The sequence below is a fragment of the Chlorocebus sabaeus genome, chromosome 24 (assembly GCF_047675955.1).
Source record: "Chlorocebus sabaeus isolate Y175 chromosome 24, mChlSab1.0.hap1, whole genome shotgun sequence".
Taxonomy (NCBI): domain Eukaryota; kingdom Metazoa; phylum Chordata; class Mammalia; order Primates; family Cercopithecidae; genus Chlorocebus; species Chlorocebus sabaeus.
In genome coordinates this window covers 73,097,609-73,120,249 of record NC_132927.1, presented here as the reverse complement: position 1 = coordinate 73,120,249, position 22,641 = coordinate 73,097,609, and positions in this window count along the sequence as shown.

Genomic DNA, 22,641 nt, shown 5'->3' with positions numbered 1-22,641 from the left:
TGGCTCCTGGCTTTCCTTGGCTACTGCGTGCATCTCTCCAATCCCCGCTCCGTCTGCACATGGCCTTCTCCCCTGTATGTCTCAGATCTCTCTTTCCTTCCTCTTTTAATTAAACCAGTCACTGGATTTAGGGCCTGCTGTAAATCCAGGATGATCTCATCGCCACATCCTTTAACACCTTGTTTCCAAATAAGATCACGTTCACAGGTACCCAGAGTTAGAACTTGGATGTACCCTTTTGGGAGACACAATTTAACCCACTGCAGCCGATGTTGCTGCATAATTCCCTTTAATGGAGGTAAAGAGTGGAGACTGCCTTGACAGTCAACTTTCCCTGCCCCCGGGTGAAGCTGGGCATGTCTCCACGGCTACATGTTCTCTCCAAATTGGAGCCTGCTCTGGCCTAAGCCCAGTGCTGGGTGTCGTTTTATTCTCACAAGTACTTCGGAAGGTCCCCACTTTCCAGAGAAGGAAATACATACCCAAAGAGGTTAAATCAGCCGCTCAGGGTCACATACATGGAGGTACAAGGTTTGAATTCAGGGGTATCTTCTCCAAAGCCAGAGATATGGCCGTCCCACACTGCCTGAAACACTTCTATTAGAGAGCCACTGTATTCTCAAAACTCATTTGTTAAAATACAGACACTTCCTGAGACAGGTTACCCAAGCCTTGCTAGAAACCCAGATTGTGGAAGACTATATTAGATCATCTTCTTCTAGAACCTGAGAAACCCCAGGGGCACGCACGTAGGGAGAGACACCCAGATGGAGCTTTGGTATGCGGGTAAACTCACACATTGAGAAACGGATGCCCAGAGAGGTTAAGTGACTGGAGCAGGAGTACATAGCAAATCAGAAATCAGACCTGGGAATCCTGATTCCGCATCAGAAAACTTGGAAGGCATCGGTCAATTGAGAGATCCTAAACTGGCTGTGTTGAAGGACTGCTATCAATGGAATCAGTTAAACAGCAAAGTCCCAGCCAGATTCCCCATGGTCAGCTCTTTCCGGGAGGCCTCCACAACCAAACACTTCAGATAGGAGGGTTTTAGCATGGAATGAGTGTTAGTGACCTGAGCTTCAGTAGTTTCAGTAGCCACTTCTCCCCTCTGAGCAGCAGTTTCCTCAACTTTCAGCAAAAACATGGATTTAATAATCTCAAAAGTGCCTCTAGCACTAAATATGTATTATTCCGAAGCTCCTAGAGCTTGGGCAAGCCTCAGTGCCAACTAGAGCTAGTTCAAACCCCAAATAGACGTTGGTTATTTCCATTGCCTGCCACCGTTTCCCCCTTCCTCTATTACCTGCACTTCACCATTCCAGTGGGGAACCATCATCTATAACTTTTACCTTGCAGTTGAAAAGAGCTGACCACTTCTGCTCTGTAGTGAGCATGTGACTGAGGCCTAACCAATCAGAGCAGTTTGTACCCTGAAGATGGTGATTGGTTCAGGAATAGACATCCATCCAATCTGAGCCAATGAGATTCAGTCCAGAGGCTTTTGTTGCAAATATTGGGAGAAAGAAGTTCTCTGTCTGCTGGTATTGCCAAGCAGTGAGAATCCCACTGTGTGAGCCAGGGAGGTCAGTGTGAAGGGGAGCTTGAGTATGGTAAACTGAGTCCTGGTAATACTGACATTGCTGGAGTGTCTAGATGCAACCTTGCCTGAGTTCCAAACACTCTTGCTCCAAACACTGTTGCCCAAGCTCTAGTTTTAGTTTCATGAGCCAGAGTAATTATATTCCTTTTTTAAATTTCTCCTTTTTTCTTTTTCTTTTTCTTTTTTTTTTTTTTTTTTTTTTTTTTGCTTAAACCACTTTAACTTATCACTTGCAACTAAGTTTTCTGATTGATACCAAAAAAAAAAAAAACCCTCATTTTAAGGATGAGAAAATGGAAACCCAGAATGAAAAAGTAGCTTTTCCATAAAATCTGACAGCAGAAAGCATCTTGAAGCCCATCAAGTCCAATTCCCACTATTTACAGATAAAGAAACTGGTGTCCAGAGACGAGAAGTGGCTTGTTATGTGTATACAACACACACACACACACACACACACACACTCACGTTGCAATGTGAGTTGTCTTATTACAATACTGAGAAACTCTGTTTATCATCAAACATTTCGTACCTCCTATTACACGTGAGAGAATTATTATCTAGCCTGGTGCCGTGAAATGCTTTTTCCCATAATGGAATTTTACTCTGGAAGTGTATTTCGGTATTAAAAGGTTCCACTTTATAATGTCGATGGTTCAATCTGTGATCTAAAAGGCACTTAAATGCTTTGAACAAGAAGCATAAAAAGCTTTTATTGCAAAAGCCTTGCTAGATCTACCAGTTTTGCCATTGATCCTTTTCCCCTGAAGACTGCTCTTGGAAGCAGCCATTGCAGAAGCAAATCCCATGGCGGGTTTGGGTCTCCTGCGGGTTAGTAAGACACATTTCAGAGGGCTGAGCTTTTCTGCAGGCCCATATGCAGATACTGAAGCATTCTGGATGGACTTCAACAAAATGCTTTAAGTACATCACTGCAAGCAAAGACATCTGAGCCATCCAGAAAGGCCATGAAGCTTGAGTTTAACTCCCCTCATTAATCTCAGTGTGTTTCCTCCATTAGGTCACTTCATTGTAAAATAGGTTCAATAATACCAGTATCCAGGCCGGGCATGGTGGCTCATGCTTGTAATCCCCGCACTGTGGGAGGCTGAGGGAGGGGCAGATCACTTGAGGCCAGGAGTTCAAGACCAGCCAAGCCAATATGGCAAAACCCCATCTCGACTAAAAAGAAAATACAAACATCAGCTGGGTGCAGTGGCATATGCCTGTGGTCCCAGCTACTTGGGAGGCTGAGGCATGTGAATGGCTTGAGCTTGGGAGACAAAGTTGCACTCCAGCCTGGGTGACAGAGCAAGATTCTGTCTCAAAAATTATTATTAATAATAAGAAAACCAGTATCCAATGTTCTTATAGGGATCAGTCAGTTACAGTTTCTAAGAAACCTGATACATATTGGTGTTTGGTGAATGCAGGTTCCCTGTTCCTGGTTGCTGTGCTTCCTTCATAACTGAGGGATTCAGGTCCCACAGAGAACAGTGATGTGGTGGAAAAAAACCCACGCTTAGCGCAGGGAGACCCCTGACATCCTAGCTTTACCCTGGTCAGTTCATTCACTTCTCTAAGCCTCCATTTCCTCATTGTAAAGGGGCATTTTAATATGTCACAGAACTGTCATTGTCACTCATGTTGTGTATGGGCCAATATGGCTGCCTCCAACCTCAATTCCACATGGCCTTTCAGCTCAGTTGCCTGCCATGGAAAAGGGAATATGATCGGCACCTCCTCGTCATTGATTCACCCTTTACCAACACCTGGGGACCAGGGAAATTTGGTCCACTGCCAAGTTAGCAGGGGCTATAGGCAGGAGTATCCCACGAAGGGGCTGTGGGCAGAGAGGCAATGAAAAGCTGGAGTAATAGAGCATTTCCCAGAGAGTGCACCACGGACCAGTGGCCCTATCGGAGTTCCAAAGTGAAATAAGTATAGGAAATATTGCATCCAGCACTTTCTGCAAGATTTCCAATACCCATGATTGTGTTTAATTTCTACGGTCAGAGGGGGGAAATAACTTTGTTCAATCTTAGACTTCTCAAACATATTTCACCATGGAACACCCTTTCCCAAGCACCATTTCACAGCACTGATGAAGGGCAGAGCACACTTGAGGGAGCAGGGCTCCAAGATTCCAGAAGCTCAAGTGGAATTTTTGCGCTATCTCCTACGTTGGGTATTCCTACTGACACTTCAATGCTTGCACTTGGGTATTCCAATGCCAAGCTATTCTTTGGCCACACCAGTGACTGTTCTCAAAGCATTCATTGATCTGCGCATGTAGTCACATTGACAAAATGCACTCCACTTCCCATGTACTCTCCTAGGCAAAGAGAACACCTCCAAAACTATGACTCCTCGCTAAAGGGAAGGTAGATACCAGCAAACAAGAGTGAAAAAGACTCGTAAGATAAATGTGTGCCTGGTGGAGGCGCAGAGGGTTTGGGGAGAAGCCTTGTTTGAAGGATGAGTTGCTGCCCCTAGGAAATAGTCAAGGAAGGCAGGATGCAGCACAGGCTATGCATGCAAAGGCCCAGAAGGAAGATGGCAGAGGGGATTTCTGGAATTACAAGGAATTAAATTGGGATAGAGAGCCAGGGATAAGAGGAGAGGAGTGGAAAGGTAAGTAGGGGTCAGGCCATGAAGAATGTACTGAGCCGTGCATGCCAAGGGTATCCTTAAGTGTCCTCCAGAGGCAATGGAATAGTCAAATACTTTTTAATGTGGAGGTAAGGTGAAATGGTTAGATTTGTGGCTAACAACAGTGCTAAAACCCTATGGAGGTGGGCTTGGAGAGACCACCCAGAAGATTTGATAACGGCTGATAGGCAAGATGTGCTTAGAAGGTTAAAGATGGCTGCAAATTCCTTGTCCATCTCCTGATTGAAAGATGAAGTTGATTTCCCCTCCCCTTTCCTCTGGGCTGGACTTAGTGGCTTGCTTGGCCAATAGAATGTGGGAGAAGGGACTTCCAAGCCTAGTCATGAGAATCCTTGCAGTTTCTACCTAGGCTTCTTGGAATACTCACTCTACAGCAGTAGTGTCCAACCCTTTGAATGCGAGGACATTTCGTGGTGTGTCCTAATTTCGTCTTGTATTAAGCATATCAGTTACAATGTATTAGGGGCCCACCTAATGATGGTTTTTTAGACTGGTTTTTTTCCACCACATCACTGTTCTCTGTGGGACCTGAATCCCTCTGTCATGAAGGAAGCACACCAACCAGGAACAGGGAACCTGCATTCACCAAGCACCAATATGTATCAGGTTTCTTAGAAACCGGAACTGACCGATCCCTACAAGAACACTGGATACTGGTTTTATTATTATTAATTATTCACAGATTTTTTTTTTATTAGCTAAAAAATCTGTGATCCGCTATCATTAGTGTTAGTGTAGTTCATGTGTGGCTCAAGACAATTCTTCCAGTGTAGTCCAGGGAAGCCAAAAGTTTGGACACCCATGCCCTAGAGAGAGTCAACTGTCCAGTCCCCCTAGGAAAGACCACACTGCTCTAAGGTTAGCCTGAGCTAGCCACATGGAAAGGTGCATATTCAAAGAGACCCACTGTGCTAGCCATCCCAGTCAAGTCATCAGACATATCAGTGCAAATGCTATCTTGGGTAATCCAGCCCTAGAAAACACAACATGGAGACAAATTAAATTCAGCCAGCAGCCAGAACCAAGGCCCCAGTAACACAGCTCCAGCGGGGTCCCTCAGCCATCTCTTATTGTTCAGGCCATCCTAGCTGAGGTGGAGCCATTGTGAATCAGAGACCAGCTATCTTGCATGCCCTGCCCCAATTCCTAACCTACAAAATTGTGCATATAATACAATGGGGCTATTGTTTTATGCCACTCACTTTTGGGGTGGTTTGTGACACAGCAAGAGATAGACATGATACTGGACAAATTCAAGTTGAAGTTCATCTGGTGAAACCATCCTGTGAACAGAAGTTACTGTTTGATAGCTACAGAGTTTCCCTTTGGAAAATGAGGAATTCTGAAGACGGATGGCACTGACGGTTTCACAACAGTGGGAATATGCTTAATGCCACTGAACTGTGTGCATTTAAAAATGGTTAGGATGGGAAATTTTGTGTTATGTGTATTTTACGCAATGAAAAATTTCTCTGTCTTGTGAAAAGATTGGGAGTAGTGCATAGGCATGCAAGCACACACACACACGCACGCGTGCGCACACACACTTCTCAGACACATTTCCTATTTCACAGCACAATCTTATCATGTCCTCTTCCCTAGCGTATGTCACTTCATAGCCACAATTCTGAAGCACTGGGGGCAGAGGAGGAACATGGCCATAAATATGGAGAACCTCATTAGTAGGTGGGCTTCATTAATTAATGAGATTTAATACAATTCCAGGAGCCAAGCAACACCACCATGTTAGTCGTTTTGTTCCCATGGCAAGACCATCTCTGCAGCAATTTCTTATGTTCCTGGGTCAAATCCAAGACCTCACTGCAAAGCCAGCCAAAGCCTCCCTTCAAGGAAGGCACTTTTGGGCACTTCAAGACATTCGTCTTCTCCCAAGGCTCAAAGTCTGCCTAGGCATTGCCGAAGATGAAGCATAGCCTCCCACTGCCTTTCATATTGGAAGTGCAGGGGAGGTGCTGGGGGGCCTTGGGGAGGGGAAGCCATTCTGCAGGAAAGAGAAAGGGTTTGGGGAGGGTCCTAGAGTGAGCATCCTCACCAAGACACTGCCAGAGAGGAGCCGAGCACAGGTCTCTGATCATATTTCACTCATGTTTCAGAGTGTTTTGTTATGTGTCACTCACATTTCAGAGTGAAATATAATCAGAGACCTGTGCTCAGCTCCTGGTTCGGAACCTAACAGTCTCTGTGACATTATGAGGGTTTCTCTGTGTCATGATGGGGGCTTCTCTGTCTCAGCGGCAGGCATCACAGGGTCACACTGAGGTATTAAACTTGCAAACTATCTATCAGGTCTGGGAGAAAGGGCCTTACCATGAGCCTAAAGGATTGTTGTGGTTGAATTTTGTCTCCCCAAAACTCATATGTTGAAGTCCTAACCCTCAGTACCTAAAATTGGAGCTTACCGATTGTAATATAATTTAAGATAAAGCCATACTGGAGTAGGGTGGGCCCCTAATACATCACAACTGATACGCTTGGTACAAGAGGAAATTAGGACACAGGTACACACCCAGGGAGCATTCTGTGTGAACATCAGAGTCTGCGGCCACAAACCAAGGAGCTACCAGAAGCTCCCAAAGAGGCCTGGAACACAGCCTCCCCTAGCACCTTCAGAGGGAACATGGCCCTTCCCACACTTTGATCTTGGGCTTCTAGTCTCCAGAACTGTGAGACAATAAATTTTTGTTGTTCTAAGCCAAGCAGTTTGTGGTACTTTGTTACAGCAGCCCTGGGAAACTAATACAAGGTTGATTTGTTTTGCAAACATGTCTTCCCGGAACTCCTCCCACGTCCTGGGCCCCATGTACTGAGATGGGTAGGACACATGTCTCTTTGTGCTCAAGTGTCCACTTGAGGGAAAAACTCATCACAAAGTGTTATGAGCAAATTGTGTCCCCCCTAGATTCAATATGTTGAAGTCCTAACCCTCAGACTGTGACGGTTGATTTGGAAAAGGCCTTAAGTTAAAATGAGTCCTTGGGGTGAGCCCCGATCCAATAGGACGGGTGTCCTTAGAAGAAGGGGCAATTAGGACGCAGATACACACAGGAGGAAGACAACTTGAATACACAGCAAGATGTCAACCGTCTGGCTGGGCGCGATGGCTCACGCCTATAATCCCAACACTTTGGGAGCCCGAGGCAGGTGGATCACAAGGTCAGAAGATCGAGACCAGCCTGGCTAACACAGTGAAACCCCGTCTCTACTGAAAATACAAAAAATTAGGTGGGTGTGGTGGCATGCACCTGTAGTCCCAGCTACTTGGGAAGCTGAGGCAGGAGAATGGCTTGAATCCAGGAGGCGGATGTTGCTGAGCTGAGACTGCGCCACTGCACTCCAGCCTAGGTGACAGAGTGAGGCTCTGTATCAACAACAACAACAAAAAAAGATGTCAACCGTGTATAAGCTGAGGAGAGAGGTCTCAGGAGAAACCAGTCCTGCTGACACCCTGATCTTGGATTTCTAGCCTCCAGGGCCATGAGAAAATAAATTTCTGTTGTGTAATTCCCCAATCTGTGGTACTTTGTTATGGCAACCCGACCAAACCAATGTGAAAAGCAATGTGTTAAGTTCAAAATGAACACAATGCAGAGAAGAGGCTCCCAACCTGACCCAGGGAATCTGGAAGGGTTTATGAGAATAAGTGACATCTAAAATTTGGATAACCCCCAGGACTGTGAGGGACAAGTTCTCCATTCCAGAAGCATCCCTGTTCTGTTTCACTTTGGGGATTCTGGCACTGGGCTTACTCTCTCCTATCTGAAGACAAAACCCAGAATGTCTGGATGTGACCAAGACAAGAATCTCCTTTCCACAGAGGGGTTCTCATTAGCAGATGAGCAGCCAGGTTGCTGGGGAGGGTCAGCCAGTCCTCTTACGATTCCGCAATTCCACATGAACTCCATTGGGCAGGGAGGGATGTCATTTCCTTGACTCTACCCCCATCAGGATCCATATTACCTAGCAGGCTCTCCGAAATTGTTCACTGAACAGAAGTGAGAGAAGAGCTGGACTCCAGCCCAGCCTATTCCTGGGGTCCATTTGCCACAGTGGCCTTGAAGTGTTTGCACAGCTTCTGCAGACAACTGGGACACCTGCTCCTTCACATTGGGGCATGGACCTACTCATCAAGTCAGCCCATCTGTGACCAATGCAATGGGTCACGAGACAGGAAGTTACACTGTGCAAGATGGCAGTACACTGGGAATCTCATGCAAGCTGAGCCAATCGGCCCCTTCTCTGAGGATACTGAATTGAAGGGATGGGGAAAAAAGATGGTGAAAGAGAGACAGACACAAACAGAACCTGGGACAAAGTGACACACACGCGCGCACATGCACACACACACACATATACAATCCACACAGCCTTTGTCCCTGGTTTGAGTCCCTTCCTCCCTTCCAGAGGCTGACAAAGCTCACCTCGCAGTGATGGGAGTTGAAGATTCCTATTATCCCTGCCTCCAACCCCATTGGTTCTTCCCAGGAAGAATACTTAAATATGCCTACCACCAGGTGCCTTGGAGGGTTATTTCACAACAACACAATGAAAAAATAAGAGAAATCTTGGCAAACTTTAAAGAAAATACAGTTAATTGCCACTGACATTCTCTCTTAGGTTGCATAAGCAAGCCCTGGGCTTAATCACATGCATTATTGCAATCAGCCTGCCAATCACATTTTGAAATATTTCATTTTTGACATAATTACAGTAGAATACCCACAACCCATCAATAATATGGATAAGGCAAGATTGATATTGTGTTTCCAAGAGGGGCCTGACAAAGGCATTGTAGCTTTTGTTCAGGGAAGAAAGACAGGAGGGAGAGCATCTCCCTCTCCCTTTACGACTGGTTTAGCCAGACTGTCTAGAACGTCACTCACAAGAGGCTGGAAAACCCCGCTCGCCGGAACTGTAATTGGGAATTTTCAATTATTCAAGCCTCATGTAGGTTATTCTTATGGAGTAACAAATTCAAAATGAATGCTATAACCTGGGGCCTTTGTGCTTACATGTTATTGTAAAATGGAAGCCTATTGTGAATTGCTCTTTTATGTTAATTTACCTCATTTTACTTATTAGATCCTTGCTGTAGATCAGTTGATTCGTGTGTACGATTCTCAAAAGTAAAATGTGCAGAGAGAAATTGTAAAATTCAGACTTCCAACATACCCAGTAGCTTGGCCATGGGCCCCCTACCACCCCCTACACCTTTTGTCTTTTCATCAAGGTAGGGCTTTGCCTTTATTCCCAACAGCGGGGATTAGAAACCTCAGACAAACCCTCAGACAAGGTTGTTCAAAGGATGACTTTTTTTTTTTACATACAGAGTTCAGTTCTTTCAGGAGAACCCGTTATCCACTTAGTTGAAGTGCAGAAGTTGAGAGAAGGAGAAGGAAGCTCAGATCTAAGGAGAGCATTTCCCTACTCAAACCTTTGTTCTAGAAGCTTTGCTTATGATGGACAAACCACTGGGCGTGTTTGACCAACAAAAGGGGGCATGAAACCTCTCACAAGCACACCCCGGGGGTCTGGCATGGAGATGGGGGTAGAGTCCTGTGGGTCTGCAGCGTGGCTTTGAAGCTATTGCACCCATCCTGGGCTCTCCCTTTTCAGAAAGGCCCTGGCACCTGCCAACTGGCCCTGCCCACAGAGCTGACTTCCCCACCAGGCAGCGCAGGCCCAGAGCCAGGCCCCTGATACTTTCCAGGGCCTACAAACACGTCTGATTTTCTTTCAGAATTAGAGGGGGGGAAAAAAAGAAGTTTTAGATCACAGAAAACGTTTTAATATGCAATGTTAATATATTTGTCTTTATACTCATGCATTCATAAAATATAGTTTAACACATTTAAATTTTTATTGTGATAAAATATACATAAAATTTACCATCTTAACAATTTTTAGTGTACAGTTCAGTTGTGTTAAATTCATTTACATTGATGTGCAACCGATCTCCAGAACTCTTTTCACTTGCCAAACCGAAGTTCTATACCCGTTAGACAATTCTCTATTCTCCTCTCCCCCAGTCCCTGGCAACTACCATTCTCTTCTCTGTCTCTATGAATTTGACTAGTATTGGTACTTTAGATAAGTGGAATCATACAGTATTTTTTGTTTGTTTGTTTTAAAGAGACAGGGTCTCAATCTGTAGCCCAGGCTGGTGTGCAGCGGCATGATCATAGTTCACTGCAGTCAGGAACTCTTGGACTCAATCCATCCTCCTGCCTTAGCCTCCCAAGAAACTGAGACTATAGGCATGCACCCCTACACCTAGCTAATTTTTAAATTTTTTGTAGAGAGAGGAATCTCGTGTTGCTCAGGCTTGTCTTGAACTCCTGGCCCCGGTAGTATTTGTCCTTTTGTGTTGGGTTTATTTCACTCGGCAAAATGAACTCCAGGTCCGTGCATGTTCCAGCATGTGTCAGAATCATCTTCCTCTTTAAGGCTGGATAATATCCCATTGTATGGATGGACCACATTTGCTTTCCAGTCGTCTACTGGTGGACACTTGGGTTGCTGCCACCTTTTGATTATTGTCAATAATGCTGCTGTGAACATGGGCGTATAAATATCCGTGAGTCCCTACTTGAAACTCTTTTGAGTATATACCCAGAAGTGGAATTGCTGGGGATCATATGAGAATTATATTTTTAATTTTTTGAGGAACCACCATATTGTTTTCCCCATCAGTTGCAGCATTTTACATTCCTACCAATAGTAGACAAAGATTCCAACTTCTCCACATCCTCATCAACACTGTCAATTTCTGTTTTTGGTTTGATTTGGCTTTTTGACAGGGGCCATCCCAATGGGTGAGAGGTAGTATGTTTAATATTTTTTATTGGAGGAAGAGACCCACAAAGGCAATAGTGTCTCAGACTCATGACATTCAGAGTATGGCCCTGCTGGCCTCCATCAGCCTCTTGGGGGTCTCCTGGCCTCTTGGTGCCGCAGCCAGAGTGGCCTTTCCCATTCCTGCCTGAAGATTTCACTCCTCTGCTTCGTACTCTTTTATGGTGTTCTGCATCCAGAATGTTCCTATCCCCTGCTTCTGTGCCTGTCATGCTGCCTGAAAGCACCAGGAGACAGGGGCTGACTCATGAACAGTACTTGGAAAATACGGACTGAAGAACAGATAGCATTGCCCTGTCATGCATTCAAGAATGCACAGTAGCCCCCACTGAGGTTGTCTGCAATCCACAGCAACCATTCATGCGTGGGCCCTCAGCACTCCACAGAGGTTGCCTCAATTAGTTCTGTGTTGATTCCTGTGGCTGTTATAACAAATCACAGCACACTGGGTGACTTTAAGCAACAGAAAGGGAACCTCTCATAGTTCCAGTGGCCAGACCTCTGAAGTCAGCGTCACTGTGCTGAAATTAAGGCTCTAGAGGAGAATCTGCTGCATCTCCTGGTGGCTCTTCCATATGGCTGCCTGCATACCTTGGGCTATGGCCGCATCCCTCTAATCTCTGCCTCCATGGTCACATTGCCTTCTCCTTTGTGTGTGTGTCACATCTCCTCCTGATTCTCTCTTACAAGGATATAGGTGATAGCATTTAGGGCCTGCCAGATAATCCGGGATGATCTCCCTATTTTAAGGGAGTAACTCTATCACATCTGCAAAGACACTTTTTCAAATCAGGTAATGTTTACAAGTTCCAGGGACAGGGTCCTGTTACATTTGTGGGGCATTATTCAGGCTACCACAGTTCCCCACACAACCCCATGAGGCATGCACTGTCCCCTGCATTTTGGAGGTAAGAAGCTGTGACTTGGGAGGGTAGGTGCTTAACGAGTGACAGGCTGAAGTCACACATCCCCTTTGAGTGAGATGGTTAATGCGCCAGATTCCAGAGGCTTAGCTCTTCATGGGGCTTCTCAGAAACAAACCCCAGCTTCTAGGACTCCAGTTCTGCCTCACACAACCCCTACAGTCCTGCCCCTGGACCTCAGGATGGTAGAGACCCCCCCGCAACCCAAGACAGTAGGTACCTGTCTTATTGAGTGCCAAGACTCTTTTTGCTGTGCTGTAGAGGGAGATGTAACTATTTGTTTTAGGAAGATTTTCTGAAATAAAAACTACTGTAAGAATGGTTTCCACATTACCCAGTATTCAAGGCAGAATTGTATCCCTCTAAATTCCTATTTTGAAGTCCTAACTCCGAGCACCTCAGAATATGACCTTCTTTGGAAATAGGGTCATAGCAGATGTAATGGTTGAGGAGAGGTCATACTGGAGTATGGTGAGCCCTACCTCAATATATACTTATGAAAAGGGGAGACGTGGACACAGACACACACACAGGGAGAATACGGTTTGAAGGGAGCTCTGCTGCCACAAGCCAAGGAGTTACCAGAAGCTCAGAGACAGACCTGGAACGGATCCCTCCCGAGAGCCTTCAGAGGGAGCATGGCCCTGCCCACACCTTGATCTTGGACTTCTGGCCTCCAACACTGGGAAAGCATGAATGTCTGTTGTTTAAGTCACCCAGTTTGTGGTGCTTTGTGACAGCAGCTTTAGCACATGAATACACCTGGTAAGGCAGATCACTGAACTAACCAGAAACTTCATTCCCTTCTGCCTTTCCGTGCCTGGGTAGGCAAGGCTGACCTGCTTTTAGTCTGGGGGGTGCTGTTTTGTACCACTCAATGCAGGCACCAAAGTGTGCTTTCTATGGCCTTCCTCACCAGCTGTGACCATTATCATCACAACATGAGGTGTGGCATGGTGTCTTGTATAATATGACCTGGGGAAAAGAAAGAAGAAAGGGAAGGAGGGAGGGACAGAGGAAGGAAGGAAGGAAGGAAGGAAGGAAGGAAGGAAGGAAGGAAGGAAGGAAGGAAGGAAGGGAGGGAGGGAGGGAGGGAGGGAGGGAGGGAGGAGAGAAGGAAGGAAAGAAGGAAGGAAAGAAAGAAGGAGGGAAGGAAGGAGGTAAGGAAAGAAGGAAGGAGGGAGGGAGGGAGGAAGGAAGGAAGGAAGGAAGAAGAAAGGAAAGAAGGAAGGAAGGAGGGAGAGAGGGAGGGAGGGGATAGAGGAAGGAAGGGAGGAAGGAAAGAAGGAAAGAAACAAGGAAGAAAAGAAAGAAGGAGGGAAGGAAGGAAGAAAAGAAAGAAGGAGGGAAGGAAGGAAGAAAAGAAGGAAGGAGGGAAGAAGGAAGGAAGGAATATAGGAAGGAAGGGAGGGAGGAAGGAATGAAGATAGGAAGGAAGGGAGGGAGGAAGGAAAGAAGGAAGTGAGGGAGGGAGGAAGGAAGCAAGTAGGGAGGGAGGGAGGAAGGAAGGGAAGAAGGAAAGAAGGAAGGAAGGAAGGAAGAAAGATGGAAGGGAGGGAAGAAGGAAGGGAGGGAGAGAAGAAGGAAGGAAGGAAGGAAAGAAGGAAGGAAGGAAAGGAGGAAGGATGGAACAGAGGGAGGAAGGGGAGGAAGGAAGGAAGGAAGGAAGGAAGGAAGGAAGGAAGGAAGGAAGGAAGGGAGGAAGGATGGAACAGAGGGAGGAAGGGGAGGAAGGGAGGAAAGGAGGAAAGATGGAAGGGAGGGAGGAAGGGGAGGAAGGAAGGAAGGAAGGGAGGGAGGAAGGAAGGAAGGAAGAAGGGAAGGAGGAAGGATGGAAGGGAGGGAGGGAGGAAGAATGAAAGAGAGGAAGGAAGGGAGGGAGGGAGAGAGAGGAGGGATGTAGGGAGGAAGGGAGGGAGGGAGGAATGGAAGAAAGGATGGATGAAAGGGAGGGAAGCAAGACTGGGAAGGAAGGAAAGAAGGAGGGAGGAAGGGAGGGAGGAAGAAGGGAAGGAGAGCAAGGGGAGAGGGGCTTATCTACACTCATAGGCAGACTTGTGCAGGCTCTGCCCTTTATCTCCTTTCAGCTGACCTCACTTCCTCTGTTTTCCCCTTCATTCTTGCAACTGTAGTGTGCCTTCCTGGTTGTGCCCTCTGTGGGCATTTCCTCCTTGACATCATGTATAAATGTGGGTCCCCAAGGTCCATTCACTGCTTTACCACCTTGCTTTCCATCTGTTTCAGCTTCTTTCATTCACTTGAGACCTTCATGACGTCCTCTTCAATTTTCAATCTAAACAGAAGAGCTGCTGCTTGTCCGATTTTTTGCCCCAAATCCCCCACTATATTAGGGTCGATTTCTTTTTTAATTAGATCCTTTATTAGCTTTCTTTTTCTGAAAATAAAATGTTAGTTTAAACTACATGAAACTTCCATTTGCGTAAATCAAAATTGGTCAAATACCAGCATTTCAAATGGATCAACCTAATGACAAAACATAAAAATAAAAATAATACATGTAATATTATCTCTACATGAAATAGAGGAAATTTGAAGAATTCAAAACGTATAATGGTAAAAATAAAAATCACTCATTTCATGGCTGGTCACGGCGGCTCATGCTTGTAATCCCGGCACTTTGGGAGGCCAAGGCGGTCAGATCACCTGAGGTCAGGAGTTCGAGATCAGCCTGGCCAACATGGTGAAACCCAGTATCTACTAAAACTACAAAAATTAGCTGGGATGGTGGCAGGTGCCTATAATCCTAGTCACTGAGGAGGCTGAGGTAGGAGAATCACTTGAACCTGGGAGGCAGAGGTTGCAGTGAGCCGAGATTGTGCCACTGCACTCCAGCCTGGGCAACAGAGCGAGACTCTGTTAAAAAAAAAAAAAAAATCACTCATTTCAGAGAGGATCAAAGTGAACAATTTGGCGTTTTGACTTCCAATTATTTTCTATTTTTGTCTTTAATACATATTATTAGAGCATTAGTAATGCATGTCTTTCAAACATATTTAAGGTGTAATTGCAACCACTACTACTAATACTAGCAAGCACGTACATTAATAACTATGCACAGATACTGTGCTATGCACTCCACAAGTATGAACTCATTTAGTCATCATAGCAACCCTACGAGGTAAGTACTACTGTCAATCCCATTTTACATAGGAATATTATATGTACAGTTTTGTACCCACTTTTCTAACTTCATTTGTGGTTCTCACACACTGTTAAAAATTCCTTGAGATCATATTCTTCAATGTTAGCAGAGTTCTTCATAAGTTTGTGCTATGGGAACAGGAAACTTTTCTTCTGAAGGGTCAGATTGTAAATATTTTAAGCTATGTGGTCCAGATAGTCTCTGCTGTAAGTACACAAGTCTGCTGCTGTATTGAGAGTTAACAGCCAATAGGCAAAGAAATGGGCGTGACTGTGTCCCAGTGAAAACCTATTAACAAAACAGGTTGCCAGTTCCCAGGCTGCAGTATGTCACACCCTGCACTATTATTAGTTCACTGTTTTCTATTGTTGGACATTTAGTCTTATAATTTTTAACATGAAAATGAGAATTTCAATCTAGTTCAATCTATTCATATTTTTCTTCGGCTTTGTTTTCGTTACTTTACAACTCAGAGAGCTTTTTCCATTTGTATTGAAGTCCTTATCTGTAGGATCTCTGTTGATGCCTTTAAAACAACATTGAATGTTTTCAGTCATTGTGGATTTCTTTTGTTGTTCAGCAAAAGAGGAACTTCCATTCTCAGGAAAATTTCAACTTTTAATAAATTGCATAAAGTTGGAGCAAGGTGTAGTAATAAGCCCATATGCACATTTCTTCTGCCACCAAAATCCCTAGAAATTATAGGGAAAAATGTTAATAATGAAAAAAAAAACTACATAAAACTCTGAATACAAGAAAGAGAACACTGCCACTTGCTATGGTCTAAATGTTTGTGTCTCTTCAAAATTCTTATGTTGGAACTCTAATCCCCAAGATTACAGTGTTAGGAGGTGGCGCTTTGGGAATGGCATCAGTGCCCTTATCAAGGAAACCCAGAAAGCTACCTTGCCCCTTCCACCATATGAGAACACAAAAGAAAGCTTTACTTATGAACCAGAAAGTGGGCCCTCACTAGACACTAAATATGCCAGTGCCTTACCTTGGACTAACCCAAATGGAATGCTATAACACCAGCGTAAACACATACGTAAAAACCCTCACACACTGTACAGTATGTTTTCTATGGTGCATTCGCTTTCTATTGTTGCATAGTGCCCTAAAACCAGGGGTCCTCCAACCCCCAGGTAATGGACTGATACCAGTCCATGGCCTGTTAGGAATGGTCCACACAGCAGGAGGTGAGTGGCAGGCAAGGGAGCAAAGACTCATCTGTATTTACAGCCTCTCTCCATTGCTTGCATTACCACCTGAGCTCCACCTCCTGTCAGTTCAGAGGCTGTATTAGATTATTACAGGAGCATGAACCCTATTGTGAACTGTGCATGGGAGGGATCTAGGTTGCATGCTCCTTATGAGAATCTAATGCATGATGATCTGTCACTATCTCCCATTACCCCCAGATAGGATTGTCTAGAACAAGCTCAGGGCTCCTACTGATTCTACGTGATGGCGAGCTGTATACTTATTTCATTATATATTACATTGTAATAATAATATTAGGTTGGTGCAAAAGTAATTGTGAGTTTTGCCATTGAAAGTAAAGAAATAGCACGAAGTGGACCTAATAGACATCTACAGAACTCTCCACCCCAAATCAACGGAATATACATTCTTCTCAGCACCACGTCGCACTTATTCCAAAATTGACCACATAGTTGGAAGTAAAGCACTCCTCAGGAAATGTAAAAGAACAGAAATTATAACAAACTGTCTCTCAGACCACAGTGCAATCAAACTAGAACTCAGGACTAAGAAACTCAATCAAAACCGCTCAACTACATGGAAACTGAACAACCTGCTCCTGAATGACTACTGGGTACATAACGAAATGAAGGCAGAAATAAAGATGTTCTTTGAAACCAATGAGAACAAAGATACAACATACCAGAATCTCTGGGACACATTTAAAGCAGCACGTAGAGGGAAATTTATAGCACTAAATGCCCACAAGAGAAAGCAGGAAAGATCTAAAACTGATACCCTAACATTACAATTAAAAGAACTAGAGAAGCAAGAGCAAACACATTCAAAAGCTGGCAGAAGGCAAGAAATAATTAAGATCAGAGCAGAACTGAAGGTGATAGAGACACAAAAAACCCTCCAAAAAATCAATAAATCCAGGAGTTGGTTTTTTGAAAAGATCAACAAAATTGATAGACCTCTAGCAAGACTAATAAAGAAGAAAAGAGAGAAGAATCAAATAGATGCAACAAAAAATGATAAAGAGGATCTCACCACTGACCCCACAGAAATACAAACTACCATCAGAGAGTACTATAAACACCCTATGCAAATAAACTAAAAAACCTAGAAGAAATGGATAATTTCCTGGACACTTACACTCTCCCAAGACTAAACCAGGAAGAAGTTGCATCGCTGAATAGACCAATAGCAGGCTCTGAAATTGTGGCAATAATTAATAGCCTGCCAACCAAAAAAAGTCCAGGACCAGATGGATTCACAGCCGAATTCGACCAGAGGTACAAGGAGGAGTTGGTACCATTCCTTCTGAAACTATTCCAATCAATAGAAAAAGAGGGAATCCTCCCTAACTCATTTTATGAGGCCAACATCATCCTGATGCCAAAGCCTGACAGAGACACAACAAAAAAAGAGAATTTTAGATCAATATCCCTGATGAACATCGACGCAAAAATTCTCAATAAAATACTGACAAACCGAATCCAGCAGCACATCAAAAACTTATCCACCAGGATCAAGTGGGCCTCATCCCTGGAATGCAAGGCTGGTTCAACATATGCAAATCAATAAATGTAATCCAGCTTATAAACAGAACCAAAGACAAAAACCACATGATTATCTCAATAGATGCAGAAAAGGCCTTCGACAAAATTCAACAGCCCTTCATGCTAAAAACTCTCAATAAATTTGGTATTGATGGAATGTATCTCAAAATAATAAGAGCTATTTATGACAAACCCACAGCCAACATCATACTGAATGGGCAAAAACTGGAAGCATTACCTTTGAAAACTGGCATAAGACAGGGATGCCCTCTCTCACCACTCCTATTCAACATAGTGTTGAAAGTTCTGGCTAGGGCAATCAGGCAAGAGAAAGAAATAAAGGGTATTCAGTCAGGAAAAGAAGTCGTCAAATTGTCCCTGTTTGCAGATGACATGATTGTATATTTAGAAAACCCCATTGTCTCAGCCCAAAATCTCCTTAAGCTGATAAGCAACTTCGCCAAAGTCTCAGGATACAAAATCAATATGCAAAAATCACAAGCATTCTTATACACCAGTAACAGACAGAGAGCCAAATCATGAATGAACTCCCATTCACAATATCTTCAAAGAGAATAAAATACCTAGGAATTCAATTTACAAAGGATGTAAAGGACCTCTTCAAGGAAAACTACAAACCACTGCTCAGTGAAATAAAAGAGGACACAAACAAATGGAAGAACATACCACGCTCATGGATAGGAAGAATCAATATTGTGAAAATGGCCATACTGCCCAAGGTAATTTATGGATTCAATGCCATCCCCATTAAACTACTAATGACTTTCTTCACAGAATTGGAAAAAACTGCTTTAAAGTTCATACAGAACCAAAAAAGACCCCGCATTGCCAAGACAATCCTAAGTCAAAAGAACAAAGCTGGAGGCATCATGCTACCTGACTTCAAACTATACTACAAGGCTACAGTAACCAAAACAGCATGGTACTGGTACCAAAACAGAGATATAGACCAATGGAACAGAACAGAGTCCTCAGAAATAATACCATACATCTACAGCCATCTGATCTTTGACAAACCTGACAAAAACAAGAAATGGGGAAAGGATTCCCTATTTAATAAATGGTGCTGGGAAAATTGGCTAGCCATAAGTAGAAAGCTGAAACTGGATCCTTTCCTTACTCCTTATACGAAAATTAATTCAAGATGGATTAGAGACTTAAATGTTAGACCTAAAACCATAAAAACCCTAGAAGAAAACCTAGGCAATACCATTCAGGACATAGGCATGGGCAAGGACTTCATGTCTAAAACACCAAAAGCAATGACAACAAAAGCCAAAATTGACAAATGGGATCTAATTATACTAAAGAGCTTCTGCACAGCAAAAGAAACTACCATCAGAGTGAACAGGCAACCTACAGAATGGAAGAAAATTTTTGCAATCTACTCATCTGACAAAGGGCTAATATCCAGAACCTATAAGGAACTCAATCAAATTTACAAGAAAAAAACAAACAACTCCATCAAAAAGTGGGCAAAGGATATGAACACACACTTCTCAAAAGAAGACATTCACACAGCCAACAGACACATGAAAAAATGCTCATCATCGCTCGCCATCAGAGAAATGCAAATCAAAACCACAATGAGATACCATCTCACACCAGTTAGAATGACAATCATTAAAAAATCAGGAAACAACAGGTGCTGGAGAGGATGTGGAGAAATAGGAACACTTTTATACTGTTGGTGGGACTGTAAACTAGTTCAACCATTGTGGAAAACAGTGTGGCGATTCCTCAAGGATCTAGAACTAGAAATACCATTTGACCCAGCCATCCCATTACTGGGGATATACCCAAAGGATTATAAGTCATGCTGCTATAAAGACACATGCACACGTATGTTTATTGCAGCACTATTCACAACAGCAAAGACTTGGAATCAACCCAAATGTCCAACATTGACAGACTGGATTAAGAAAATGTGGCACATATACACCGTGGAATACTATGCAGCCATAAAAAAGGATGAGTTCGTGTCCTTTGTAGGGACATGGATGCAGCTGGAAACCATCATTCTCAGTAAACTATCACAAGAACAGAAAACCAAATACCGCATGTTCTCACTCACAGGTGGAAATTGAACAATGAGATCACTTGGACACAGGAAAGGGAGCATCACACACTGGGTCCTATTGTGGGGAGGGGGTGCGGGGAGGGATAGCATTAGGAGATATACCTAATGTAAATGACGAGTTAATGGGTGCAGCACACCAACATGGCACATGTATACATACGTAACAAACCTGCACGTTGTGCACATGTACCCTAGAACTTAAAGTATAATTAAAAAAAGAAAAAAGAAAGTAATGAAATAAAGTGCACAATAAATGTAAAGGGCTTGAATGATCCCAAAATCATCCCCCACCAACCCCTGGTTCGTGAAAAAAAAATTGTCTTCCATGAAACTGGTCCCTGGTGCCAAAAAAGTTGGGGACTGCTACCTAAAACAACATCCATTTATTGTATTAGTTCAGAAGGTCAGGTGTCATGATGACATTGCGGGACTCTGCTCAGGACCTCGCAAGGCTACACTGAGGGTGTTGGCTGGCTGCTCTCTCATCTGCAGCTTGGTGTCCTCTTCCAAGCAATTCCTGTTATTGGCAGAATTCGGTTCCTTGGGACTGTAAGTTCTTCTTGGCAATCAACTGGGGGTCCCCTCAGCTCCTTGTGGTTGTCCTCTGGTGCTTGTCTGTGGCTCCCTCCACAGAGATCCCTCACATGCACAGTTCTCAATAGGGTCCACGCTCCTATGAGAATCTGATGCAGCCACCTATCTGACAGGAGGCGGAGCTCAGGTGGTAATGTGAGCAATGGGGAGCAGTTGTAAATACAGATGATGCTTCACTTGCTTGACTGTCACTCCTTCCTCCTTCTGTCTCCTTCCACCACAGGGGTTGGGGACCCCTGGCGTATATGAATTAAATGTAGGCTTAGCGGTTATAGCAAAAACCCAAAATAAGTGGCTCAAAGAAAAGAGAAACTTTCACTCACTTAACTGTCTGGGAGCTGGCATGGCAGCTTCACAGCACTAAGAACCCAGGCTCCTTTTGCCTTCTGGGTCTGCCACCCTCACTTGCTACCTGACCCACCTCTCAGTCCCCTTTCAAGGCGGAAAACTGAGGAAAGAAGGGGAACATTTCCACATTTAAAGGCATGTACCAGAAGCGGCACACAAACATCACTTGTCTTCACAACTGAAAATCTGAAACTTTTCATAGCCTGGGCTTTGAAACTTGGCCACCTCCAGCCACAGAGAAGCCGGGAAAGTGTCTCCTTCTAGGCATTTCACTCAGCTACAAGTCAAGAGTTCTCTTATCTGAGAAAAAGGAGAGAACCAAGGTTGTGGACAATTAGCAGTCTCTGCCACAGTAGTCAAAGATCTATCTCTTTTAAAAAAATCACCATGCCAGATCGTTTTAAGAACAAATTCCCTCAAATCTTTAAAAAATAGTTTTAGATCTATTGATTTTATAGAGCATAGGAAGCTTCCCAGCCCATACTTTCAGGTTGGCATCACCCTGATATTAAAAACACAAATAATGCACAGATAAAGAGAACTACAGGTCAGTATCACTTATAAACACAGAAGCAAATCCTAAATAAAATATGATCAACAGTCTGTTATGGAAATCACACAAATTAATCAAGTAGAGTCTAATCCCAGAAATGCAAATATGGTTCAACATTAGGAAATTCACTTTATTAACAGATCACAATATAAAATAATATGGTCACCTCAAAATATGTTGAAAAATAATCTGGTAAAATAAAATACCTAATCCCAGATTTAAATTAAAAAAAAAAAACTTTTTATTACCTGGAAATAGAAGGAAATTTCCTTATGTTGATAAAGAACATTGTGGCATTGATTGCTCTAGTCCCCCATCATCCATTCTCACTTCCTCCCTTTTGTAATGGTCCCTAAACCCTAGCTTTAGGTGGGTATGTGGTCACTGAGTTACAGACTACATTTCCCAGCCTCCTTTGCCATTGAGAGTGGTCAGGTGATTAATTTCAGCCAATGGGGTGTGAATAGAAGGCACACCTACAATTGCCTTGTTACTGCTTTAAAGAGGAAGCTTGACATCCCTTTCCCATCTCCTGCTAGCTGGTAAACAGCAATGACTGATCATGTTTGGAAGCTACCTGAGGAGAATAGCAGAACCAGCGCTGTGCTGCCTACCCTGGACTATCACTGTGAACTCTTATGTAAGAGATCTCTGTTAGCTTCTATCTTATTTAAGCCATAGTATTTTGGAGTCTTTTTCTTGCATCATTTAGCCTATGCCCTAAATTCCCACAAACATAATTTCCAATGATGAATCATTAGAAGCATCCCTATTAAAGTCAGGAACATAAAAAGGATACCTGCTATCATCTTTATTATACAACATTTTGCTGGAGGTACTAGTCAAAGCAATTAGGTGAGAAGGAGGATAAAATAATAAATATAAGAAAGCAAGAAATTTAAATTCCCATTTTGTGCAGGCAATATGATCATTTTCTTTCTAACTGAAGAAGTACTAGAAAGAATAAGAGATTTCCATAAGTTTCTGGAATATATATAACAGGTTTTCTTTTTTATTACGTATTTTTTTTTTAATTTTAAGT